This window comes from Macaca thibetana, chromosome 11 (genome assembly GCF_024542745.1).
Source record: "Macaca thibetana thibetana isolate TM-01 chromosome 11, ASM2454274v1, whole genome shotgun sequence".
Taxonomy (NCBI): Eukaryota; Metazoa; Chordata; class Mammalia; order Primates; family Cercopithecidae; genus Macaca; species Macaca thibetana.
The window spans coordinates 94,613,592-94,625,627 of record NC_065588.1 but is presented as its reverse complement, the minus strand read 5'-3'; the positions used below and the strand labels follow the sequence as shown (position 1 = coordinate 94,625,627).

Sequence of the window (12,036 nt, the reverse complement as noted above, 5' to 3'; positions counted from 1 at the left end):
ATGCTTAAACGTCTTAACGATTGTTATTACTATTGTTGTTACTGTTATTCTACAGGCAGCAAATATAATAGAGGCCCTGAGATCTGAAAGGGGAAGAAGACATTCTAACCTTCCCAAGATGGTAAAACAGGATACAGTGAGCCTCGGGTTAGGACTCAGAGATTATTTAGAATTTCCATATTTTCCTCTACTGAATTAGAATTTGTTACATTGTATTTTATGAGACAAATCTCTTTCTTCCCCATATTCTGGGTTGAGTAATTCCACTTAAGTAGGAATTACTTAGGAATCTATACTATGAAAAAAATCATAGATTTGCACAGAGACTGAGTAACAAGGGTATTCCATGGAGCATTTTGTTTGAAGGGAATAAAAGAAAATTGGAAATTGCTTAAAAATCCAACAGTCCAGGATTGATGAAATCAGACCTTATTATAAAACATATCAGTCAGCATGCTTTTTGCTGCAAATGAGACAATCCTTCCTTCCTCCTTATCTCTTTAAATTAGGTTATTAGGTGATACAACATTTATTACCTAAACAAATACAGAGGTAGAACTGGCTCCGGATATGGAATTTCAAAGTATATCTCAGTTTCTTGGTGCTTCTTGCTTGGACCTTGATGTGTTGGCATTATCCTCAGTCTGGTAGCAAGATGGCTGCTGCATTTCTAGCATCCTGTCTAGACAAAACAACCTCCAGGGAGAAAGAGCCACGCCTCCTCCCTAGAAACTCCAACTGCTCCTTCCTCTCCTGTGAATAATACACGAAGTGAAAAAAAAGCAGATTATGAAACCACAGGGCAAATTTCCCCACTTTTTTTTTCCAAGAAATATTTGCCAATTTTGTTTGTTTTTGCCTCCAGATGAACTTCAGAATTAGCTTATCAATTTTTATAAAATATCTTATTAAGCGTCGATTGGGTTATTTGGGATTTATCAATTCATCTGGGGAGAAATGGACCTAACAGTTCTTCTAATTTAGAAAACAGCAAAGTGGCAGCATTGTTTATACCATTGGAAAATAGGAAAGAACTTCCCAGCAATAGGAAAATAGATGAATAAAACATAATATAGTCATACAACAGAATATCATACAGCAGTTAAAAAGAATGAGCTGGCAGCATAGGGTAGTGCTAAAAGGTATGATAACATTGATGTAAATTACACACAAAAAAAGAGCACACAGTACAATACTCTCTACTGTTCATAAGTACATGCATATGTATGCAAAAACTATAAAAAGGCATTGAAAAGATTCATCAAATTTATGATAATGGCTGCCTCTAGGGAGCATGGAAGAAGAATGAGGAAAAGGAGACATTAACTGTATCTACAGTGTTTAATTTCTTTCATTTTGAAAATATTTGAAACATGGTAGGCTCTGGGGGCAGAGAACTGGATGTTGGGGCAACAGCGGTGAAGGGGGAGAGTTTCACTCTAAATCCTTTCATACTTTTTATAATCCAAATCATGCAAATTGTCTCACTGACTCAACATAAATAAAACCATAAAAAGACTCTAAAATGCATAACAGTATGTTAACAATAATCTATTTTCACTGGTACTTTTATTCTCTATATATTTCATATTAAAAAATTATCTTTAGGCCGGGTGCAGTGGCTCATGCCTGTAATCCCAGCACTTTGGGAGGCCCAGGCAGGCAGATCACAAGGTCATGAGATCAAGATCATCCTGGCCAACATGGTGAAAGCCCTTTTCTACTAAAAATACAAAAATTAGCCGGGCGTGGTACGAGCCTGTAGTCCCAGCTACTCAGGAGGCTGAGGCAGGAGAACCGCTTGAACCTGGGAGGTGGAGGCTGCAGTGAGCCGAGATCGCGCCAATGCACTCCTGCCTGGTGACAGAGTGAGAATCCGTTAAAAAAAATTATCTTTAAAGAAAGAAAAAAACTAGGTTTGGTGCAGTGGCTCACACCTGTAATCCCAGCACTTTGGGAGGCCGAGGCAGATGGATCACTTGAGGTCAGGAGTTTGAGACCAGTTTGGCCAACATGGTGAATCCCCATCTCTATTAAAAATACAAAAATTAGCTGAGTGTGGTGGTGCATGACTGTAGTCCCAGCTACTTGGGAGCCTGAGGCAGGAGAATGGCTTGAACCAGGGAGGTGGAGGTTGCAGTGAGCCGAGATGTTGCCATTGCATTCCAGCCTGGGTGACAGAGCGAGACTCCATCTCAAAACAAAACAAAACAAAACAAACAAACAACAACAACAACAACAAAAAAACTAGTAATGTGCACACTGTTAGTGATGTAGGTGGTGTCATTGGTGGCAGCTGGAGGTAGCTGAAGAAGAGGTGGAGGTGTGCAGGGTTGGTGGAGGTCGTTAGTGCTACATCTCCAGTGTAATATATGCTTTTATTACTCTCTGTGTGAACTTTGCACATGAATGTCCCCCAATGTCAGATTCTGATAAGAGAAATCAAACAAATATAGTTAAAGATAAACACATAAGTCAAATACTGGTGGAGAGGAATGGAATGAGTTGCTCTTACCTTTTTTCTTCATGCCAGCTCCTCCACAGGCTTGTCTACTAATGTCCCCCAGTCTAGACTTGTTTCCCAGTGTCCCCAATCCAGACTTCTGTGCAAGAGTTTTGGAACTTGAGAAGGACGGACAAGCCTCACAAGAATGCTTTGTACTCCACAGTGTTCCTTGAGTAGTGATGCTTTGTGCTCTGATCTCATGAGTTTCCTACCTTACACCATCAACATCTCATTTTTCCAAGACCACTTTCATACTGTATGATGGGATGGAAACCACATTTTTCTTTCACCTGCCCTTTGTTCTCTTAGCTTCCTACCCCTTCCTCTTCCAAGAGAGGCCCAGACACACTAAGGGGCTTCTCAGGAGAAAACAAGCCAGAAGCCTAGAAGAACATCAATTTCCCTGAGGTCAAGTGGCAGACGAGAGTGTCAACAGCTTGTTCCTAGAGACCTAGAAAGAAAGAGGCCATTGAGGCACCAGGCTGGTAGGGATGGGAGGTATAAATGAAAGAGAGACAAAGGGATCTTATGGGGAAGTAGAAAGAGGCAGTCTTGGGAGTTATAATGAGCTGCTGTGGATACTCTTTAGTATTTGAAAGAGACAAGAAAGAAGATTAAAAACTCCTGGGCTCTGCTTCTTTACACATGAGACTGCTCTGAAGCTGTAGTATAGGGACTTTATATGCATTATGATTATAATGGGCTGACTCTACAGGGCATGCAGTGGTCCTGGGGCTTTCTGTGGGGTTCATTTAATCACAAATGTAATTCCAGAGCTCTGGAACTTGGAGGACCCTTGTGTCAGGGTTTCAGCTGTACCTCTGTGTAGGTCCACCATGGGAGCCACTGCCTCCTCCTTCTGTCTTCCTTTCTTCAGGAGATGCCATTCCAAGAAAACCATGGAAGCAGAAAAGAGGAAGGCAGAAACAAAGATGAAGTAAGAAGCTATGTCCTCTGTGCATGGAGACAGCAGATCTATTAGTAGACAGGATGAAGAGAAAAGGTGGGAAGAAAAGCCACATGGCTGATGTGACAAGGAAGAAAGTGGGTCTCTCAGCTCTTCCCTTCTTGTTTTTCCCCTTTTCCCAGTGCCAAGAAATGTATTTTTGGGGGCTGCATTCTTCCCACCAAAATTTAGAAGGACGCTGTTGCCAGGTTTGAAGACCACTTGAAACAATAATTGTTGTTATTCTGCTATACTTACCAAGGATGACAAAACTATTTACATGCTGGGGATAGCATGCTAGAAAAATTGCTAAACAAATAGTATTTTTTCCTTCTATAAAATCAGAGTTGCAAAGAGCAATATATTAGGCATTTTCTTTGCCAAAGAACTTTAGCTACGATTTTCTCCTTCTTTAAAATTCATATTAATGATCATAGATACCAGGTTTCTAAGGGAAAGACTCTTTGCAACATCTTCTATATATACCCTAGGTGTTTCTGTATTGAATTTACTTAAGATTTAGACTCTACAGTTTGATCTCTATCATGTAAAAATATATAGCAAGAAGACTCCTGGGACAAACACTGAAATGTTTATTTTTAATTTTCTCTGGGCATTGACATTCTGGATGATTTTATTTTTTCATACTTCTTTCTATTTTCCATATATTTTACAATCTGTATTCATAGCTTCAAAAATAAAATAGTTGCTGTGAATAATCACTCTATGTAAGTATTTTATGTGACATATGATCGCAAGGATATAAAAAATGTATGAAGCAAAGAGACTGCAAGTAGAAAATACCAAAATATTAACAGTGATTCTTACTGAGTTAGAATTATTCTTTATTTTATAATTATTCTAAATGAACATGAACTACTTTTATAATAGGAAAAAAATATTTTAAGAAGGAATTTATTAAACTTGAACCAAAGAAATGCAAAAGGGTCAAGCCACTTGGCATTTTCTCTCTCACAGTGGCATTCTAGAATTTTTTTTGAAAGGGCATGTTTTCCCCTGATATCAATCTCAGGAGGTTGAAGGACATACCCTAAACACCTCTAGCTTCCTTTAATAACTGATTTGAATGTATTATCCTCCTATATTTAGAAATTCTCTTCAATCGCACTGTGATTCAACTCAAAGGCAAAAATGCACTTGTGCCTAACTTTTAATAAGTCTTATGGAACATGTAGCTGAATTAATGTCTAATTCCCTGTGCTGGGGAAATCCAGCAGGAATACTGGTCATATGCATATACCCTGGGATAGAGCCAAAGGAGCTAGTCTTGACTGGACTGGGGAGGGGACAGTGTTCTCAGGGGTCTGGAGGCTGACCATGATTAGAGGAAGAGAAGAGTGAAACTGCAGATTGTATCTGAGAAGGGAACTGAGTTTAATATCTGAAAAGCAGTGTTAATGTCAGCTCCAAGGGAGAGGCAGAAATCAGGAAAGATGGAAGAAGGAAGAGATAAATTAGAATTTGGGGTGACAAAAAAATGCAGAAATGTAGTCAGGTAGACCTTGGCTGAAATTCCAGTTCGGCCACTTAGCTAGCTTGGGCAGGTCACTTAACCTCTTTGATCCTCTGTTTCTTCATCTTTGAAATAGGTGTGACCCAGATATCATCCGAGGTCATCTTCTTCTTTGACTTTAACTGAGACTGGCTTCTGGGTAAAGTCTGTGCTCTCTCCCAACAGTCAGGAGTAGGACCAATTGTGATTAACAGAGACTCAAAAATATTAGCTTGATAGAGAGTTTTATTCTCTCCCCCAGCAAAGTCTAGCGATGGGAGAAGAGAGGGGCAAGCATCAATGGCCAATGATATAATCAACCATACCTATGTAATGAAGCCTCCATAAAAATCAAAGGACAGGGTACAGGGAGCTTTCAGGTTGCTGAACACTTGGAGGCGTCTGGTGGGGGCTGTGTCCAGGGAGGCATGGAAGCTCCATGCCCCTTTCCTCGTACCTTTTCCTGTGCATCTCTTCCATCTGGCTGTTTATCTGTATCTATTGTAATATCCTTTATAATACATGGGTAAAACAAGTAAAGAGTTTCCCCGAGTTCTGTAATCCTCTCTAGCAAATTAATTGAACATGAGGAGGTGGATGTGGGAACCCAGGTTTATGGCTGGTCAGTCAGAAGCACAGGTCACAACCTGGGGCTTGCCATTGGCATCTGAAGTTGGGGGAAGTCTTGTGGGACTGTGACTTTAACCTGCAGAGTCTGATGCTATCCCCAGGTAGATAGTAGAAGAACTGAGTGAAGTTATAGGATACCCAGTTGGTGTCTGCTGGAGAATTGCTTGGTGTGTGGTAAACCCAACAGATGCCTGGTCACAGAAACCTTCTGATATGGTTTGGTTCTGTGTCCCCACCCAAATCTCATCTCTAATTGTAATCCCCATGTGTCGAGGGAGGGAGGTGATTGGGTCATGGGGGCGGTTCCCCCATGCTGTTCTTGGGATAGTGAGTAAATTCTCACAAGTTCTCATAGTTTTAAAAGTGGAAGTTTTTTTTTTTTTTTTTTTCCTGCACTCTCACACTCCCTTCTGTCACCTTGTGAAGAAGGTGCCTGCTTCCCCTTTGCCTTCCTCCGTGATTGTGTTTCCTGAGGCGTCTTAGCCATCCATGCTTCCTGTCAAGCCTACAGAGCTGTGAGTTGATTAAACTTCTTTGCTTGTTAATTACCCAGTCTCAGGTAGTATTTTTCATAGCAGTGTGAGAACATACTAGTACACCTTCTGTGCTGCATTGAGTGAGCATGTGAGAGAAGGAAAAACCAATCTCTTGCAGTGATAATTGGAGCAGTGGTCATTCTGCTGGCCTTTTCGTCAGCTGACTGATTGTCCTGACTCTTTTCTGCTCCTTGGTCAACTTGGGAATTTATGGGCAGTAATTCAGAAAATAGAGTGGATGTCTTACACTGAGTCTTCCAATTTGACCGAAGCAGTACAAGTCTTTTGAATACTGTTTCAAGTAAAAGTTTTAGAAAGAGATATATAGATTTTCTTTTTCTAGTCCAAAGGAAGACCAGCCTATGCCAGGCTAAGAGTGCTTGAAGGATCTTGGTTGCCCAAAGCAGAAACACACAGAGCTGTCTGCTATCAGATCAATGCTAGCGAAGAGAAGAGTGTTTGTGCCCCACCAAGGGAATACGAACAAAAGAACTTCGTTGGCTTTCTCCATCACCTGATTTGACATTGATTTCCAATTTTAAAAAAGGAGTCCAAAGTTAGTCCCTGTGGAGTCAAATATGACAATAGAACAGCTGCTACCTCAGCACAGATGGCAATTTTTTATAGAGGACTTATGAAGAAAGAAGGGGATCTTTTCTCTCTAAATAAAAGCTGCTCATTTAAGATCATTTCTCCTCAACAGCTTCTACTCTACTCAAGAAACTGCTAGCATCTCAATTGTTGAAAACTTTAGGTTAAAAGCAAATAAAATGAATACAAAAAGAAAGTAAACTTCCCTAGATGGTAAGACAGTTGTACCTTAACCAGATATCATAAACCTTTTTACTCTAAGAGAATAAAATGTCAAGTTCTGACCATGGTGCTGACTGACTCAGTGGCTTTGGGAAGTATTTTCGATTCTTTTAGCTGCAGTTTACTTTTCTGTAAAGTGAGAGAGGCAAGCTGCAGATGTTACTTAAGGTGGTTGGCTTCCTTTGTGGGAGAGCAGGTGCTCATCATAGACAAGGGGTTGGTCTTCCATTTTGCAAGTAGAGAAATGTTGGAAACACAAACAAACCAAAACAAATACATGTAGTAGCATGGTTTTGAAGGTAATCTTTAGAGTCAGACTGTTTGATGGGAATCCAGGCTCCACCACTAATTAGTTGTGTGACCTTCAATCAGTTACATAAACCCTCTGTGCTTCCATTTCTACATGTATCATATGTATAAAAATAGTACCTACCTTATAGAGTTGTTACATAATGTATGCAAAATGGTTAACCCAAGGTTGGTTTATAATAGGTGCTGAAGGAATTTTTTTTGGAGGTGGAATCTTGCTATGTCACCCAGGCCTGATCTTGACTCACCACAACCTCCGCCTCCTGGCTTCAAGCAATTCTCTTTCCTCAGCCTCCCGAGTAGCTGGGATTACAGGCGTGTGCCACCACGCCTGGCTAATTTTTGTATTTTTAGTAGAGATGGGGTTTCACCATGTTGGCCAGGCTGGTCTCAAACTCCTGACCTTAGGCGATCCAACTGCCTCGACCTGCCAAAGTGCTGGGTTTGCTCATGCCTACTAAAAATACATAAATTAGCTGAGTGCGGTGGTACATGCCTGTAATCCCAGCTACTGGAGAGGCTGAAGCAGGAGAATCGCTTGAACCCAGGAGGCGGAGGTTGCCGTGAGCTGAGATCATGCCATTGCACTCCAGCCTGGGCAACAAGAGTGAAACTCTGTCTCAAAAAAAAAAAAAAAAAAAAGTGCTGGGATTACAGGCATGAGCCACTGCACCCAGCCGATGCTTAAGCAATGTCAATGCACATTCAACTGATTACCTGGCAGCTCCCTTCCTTTTTCTTAAAATCATGTTAATTTTGTTCATGTTTCCACCCCTCCTCCATGAAGCCCATGTGCCTCAAGAGAGGCTAATTGATCTGAGCTGTAAGGGAGGTCCTGATTATTCAAACCCAGTCCTTCTCAAACTGTTGTGTCATCAGAATAATCTGAAGGGATTGTTACACACACACACACACACACACACACACACCCCTATTTTTTTTTTTTTCCTGGACCACTTCTCTAGTAGGTATAAGGTGAGGTTGAGAATGTTTTCCAGTAAATGCCCAGGTGATGTTGATGTTGCTGGTTTAGGAACCATGCAGAGAACCTCTGGTTTCATCCAGTCATGATGTCAGACCCTCCGCCTTGCCTGGTTGGTTTAGTAAGACAGCAGAAAAAGTTTACTAGGGGCTTCTAGAGAAGGAGCTTTTTGTTGTTAAGAGAGAGATGAGTTTCAGGGCATGCTATTCTGAAAAATGGCACATGGCATTTCAGAAAACAACAGAAGCAGGAAGGTCTCTCTCTCTCACTTTCTTTCCGCTTCCTCCCTGAAGCAGGCCATAAAACCTAGCTGACCTTCCTCTGAAAGTAGGTCAGAAAATCCTCGTTTCAGATAAAGGGCTTCTCTCCCTATACCCAAAACAAAATAAAGAAATGTCCTCCTCTCTGAAGACACAGAGACACCAAGAAGAATCTGAACAAATAGGTTTTGGTGAGTTACCCCGCTTTATTACCATTGTATCACACCCTTCTGTTTCCCAGTCATCCTTTTGCAGCCCAACTGCCCACAAAAATACAGTCTTCCCTGCTTCTATAGGTCTTCATTTCTGTAGGTGCCTGTGTAACCTAAAATTTATATTAAATAAATTTGTATGCTTTTCTCTTGTTAATCTTTTTTTGTTGTTGTTGTTATAGGGGCCTTTAAACTGCCTTTGCAAAATTATAACAATGAGGAATCTAACATAACTGACTCTACCTTGCTTCTAACCTCACAAGTTAACTGTCTTTGTTCATTCCTATATATAGGCTAACCTAACTATGGAAGAAATTTAGTTTATTGTTTAACTTTAGAGCAAGGATGATAATAGCCCTCGACAGAAAAAGAAGTCTTAAAGTGAGTGGGTGTTGTTTCCATGGTTGTTTTTCCTTTCTTTCTTTTTTTTTTAAGTAAACATGTAGTATTGTTTTGTGTCTTTAAACATTTATGTAAATAGCAAACCTGTGTATACCGTACAGATTATCTTGTACTTTGTTTTTATCCATCGACATTTTCTCTCGTTTTAGTTTATTGTGGAGGGACTTCAAGATGGCTGAGTAGAGGCATCTCTTACTCGCCTCTTCTAAGAAGAACCAAAATAGTGAGCAGATAATCGCACTTCAAATAGATTATCTAAGAGAGAGCACTGGAATTCAACAGAGAAATGACAGGAAACACCTAAAGCAAGGAGGGAGAGGGAAGAGAGGAAGCCTGTTTGGCCAAGATCAGCTGGGAGCTGGGAGAGACTCCCCAGTGTGAGGACAAGGTAAATGAGAGATCCCTAGTGGTCCACATTCTCACCATGAACTCCTGCAATCCTACAACAGGAGAGCCTCTCAACCCCAGTGGACTCAAGACTAACATAGGGGGCTCCCTGGAAACTGTGGGAAGGCACTGCTCTAGAGACGGAGCTCATCCTGGGTCTCACACATCCCTAAGCAGTGGTCTGACGGTGCCATGTTAAGAGCCCAGCCCCCACTGGACTGTGTTTTGCCTGGCAACCAGGATGAGGCAGCAATTTCGCACCCTCCCCCCAACACCTGCCCTGGCCCCATGCAGAGGGGCAGCTGTGCATTCTTACATGCCCCATGGGCAAATTCCACTGCCGACAGCTGCTGTGGCTGCGGACTGCAGGTGATCGAGGCACAGGGGGAAGTCCATGCTCCCTGGCTGCCTGCCTACGGCAGATTCCAGGGAAAGCAACCCATCCTCCCTAGTAGCAGGGCCTCTGCTGCCTCCACCAGAGCATTTTGCTGGCTACGGCTCACCCTACCTTTGCATACGACAGCCAGCGTCTATACGAACCAGTAGGGTGTCCAGCCTGGCTCCACCTTCTCCAGTACCGAGCACAGCATCCAGAGGCCTGGGGATTGCCCAGCCCTCTCCACCACCAGTGGCACCTGAGCACTCCTCCTGGGGTCTAAGTTTGGGCCCACTCAACCTACTGCTACCACCACAACTGCCACTGACCTGCAGGTGCCACATGTGGGTCTGGGGACTGGCCAGCCTGACCTGTCACAGCCACTGCCAACACCAGTGTGGACCACTTGCATCCCAGAGGGATGTCCATTGCTGCTACTGCCATCACCCATACCACATCCACTGCCCAGGGCCTTGGGAACCTGCTCACATGCCTGGCCCACAGCTGCCATTCCTGGGAACAAGCCTCCCAGAGGCCCAAGAATCAGCCTACCTGGACCAGCTAACACCAGTATGTATGATGCTCTAGGGCCCTAGGACAGGCATGCTCACCCACTGCTGCCACCGCTGGGGCCTGAAGACTGGCCTACCTGGTGTCCCAGACCCCAGCAAAACTTCTTCACAGTCTCCACTAGCAAACTGCATCCTGTCGTTGAGGAAATCACAGATACCACCAGTGCTGTTTATAGCCAAAGAAATCCTACAAAGACTAATCATCAGAGAAATGCAAATTAAAATCATAATGAGATATCATCATCTTACCCTAGTTAGAATGGCTATCATTAAACAGACAAAAAAAATACCCCTTAAATTGGCAAGGATGTGGAGAAAAGGGAACACTTATACACTGTTGGAAGGAATGTAAATTAGTACAACCACTGTGGAAAACAGTATGGAGGTTCCTCAAACAACTAAAAATAATCATCAGAGAAATGTAAATCAAAACCACAATGAGATACCGTCTCATACCAGTCAGAATAGCTATTATTAAAAAGTCAAAAAACAACAGATGCTGGTGAGGCTGTGGAGAAAAGGGAACACGTACACTCTTGGTGGGAATGTAAATTAGTTCAGCCACTTAGAAAGCAGTTAGGAGATTTCTCAAAGAACTTAAAACAGAACTACTGTTTGACACTGCGTTCCCATTACTAGGTGTATATCTGGATTAGTTCGTTCTTACATTGCTATAAGGAAATACCTGAGATTGGGTAATTTATAAATAAAAGAGGTTTAATTGACTCACAGTTCCAATGACTGGGGAGGCCTCAGGAAACTTACAATCATGGCAGAAGGCACCTCTTCACAGGGCGGGAGGAGAGAGAATAAGTGCTGAGCAAAGAGGGAATCCCCTTATAAAACTGTCAGATCTTGTGAGAACTCACTATCACGAGAGCACTATGGGGGAAACCACCCCCATGATTTATTTATCTCCACCTGGTCCTGCCCTTGACATTTGGGGATTATTACAATTCAAGGTGAGATTTGGGTAGGGACACAGGGCCAAACCATATCAATAATGAAAAAAAAAATTATACCAAGAAGACACATGCACTGCTATGTTCATTGTGCACTATTCACAATAGCAAAGACATGGAATTCACCTAGTTGCCCATCAATGGTGGATTGGGTAAAGAAAATGCGGTATACCTATACATACTACAGTACTACAAAGCCATAAAAAAGAAAAAATCATGCCCTTTACAGCAACATGGATTCATCTGGAGGCCATTATCCTAAGTGAAATAACACAGGAACAGAAAACCAAATACTGCATATTCTCACTTGCAAGTGGGAGCTAGATATTGGGTACTCAGGGACATAAAAATGGCAACAATAGAAACTGGGGACCACTAGAGGGACAAAGAGGAAGGGGGCAATGGTTGTAAAACTTACTATTGGGTACTATACTCATTACCTTGGTGACAGGATCATTTGTACCCAAGCCTCAGCATCATACAATATACCTAGGAAATAACCCTGTGCATGTATCCCTTCAATCTAAAGTAAAAATTAAAACCCTGGAAAAAGAACTACCATATGATCCCATCATCCAAATACTAGGTATTTATCATAAAAACAGAAAAAGAAATCAATATATTGAAGAG

At 42.0% G+C, this 12,036-nt stretch overlaps 1 protein-coding gene and 1 long non-coding RNA gene across 2 annotated transcripts in view; one reads left to right on the top strand and one right to left on the bottom strand.

The window, feature by feature from the left end:
• Positions 1 to 12,036, bottom strand: part of SLC25A3 (solute carrier family 25 member 3) — a 772,593-nt gene that overhangs the window by 272,910 nt on the left and 487,647 nt on the right. The gene's annotated exons all lie outside the window — the stretch shown is intronic.
• Positions 1 to 12,036, top strand: part of LOC126931293 (uncharacterized) — a 186,880-nt gene that overhangs the window by 173,561 nt on the left and 1,283 nt on the right. The window contains exon 5 of the long non-coding RNA XR_007717820.1: positions 3,384 to 9,497. This is a non-coding gene — a long non-coding RNA (uncharacterized LOC126931293). The remainder of the gene's footprint in view (positions 1 to 3,383; positions 9,498 to 12,036) is intronic.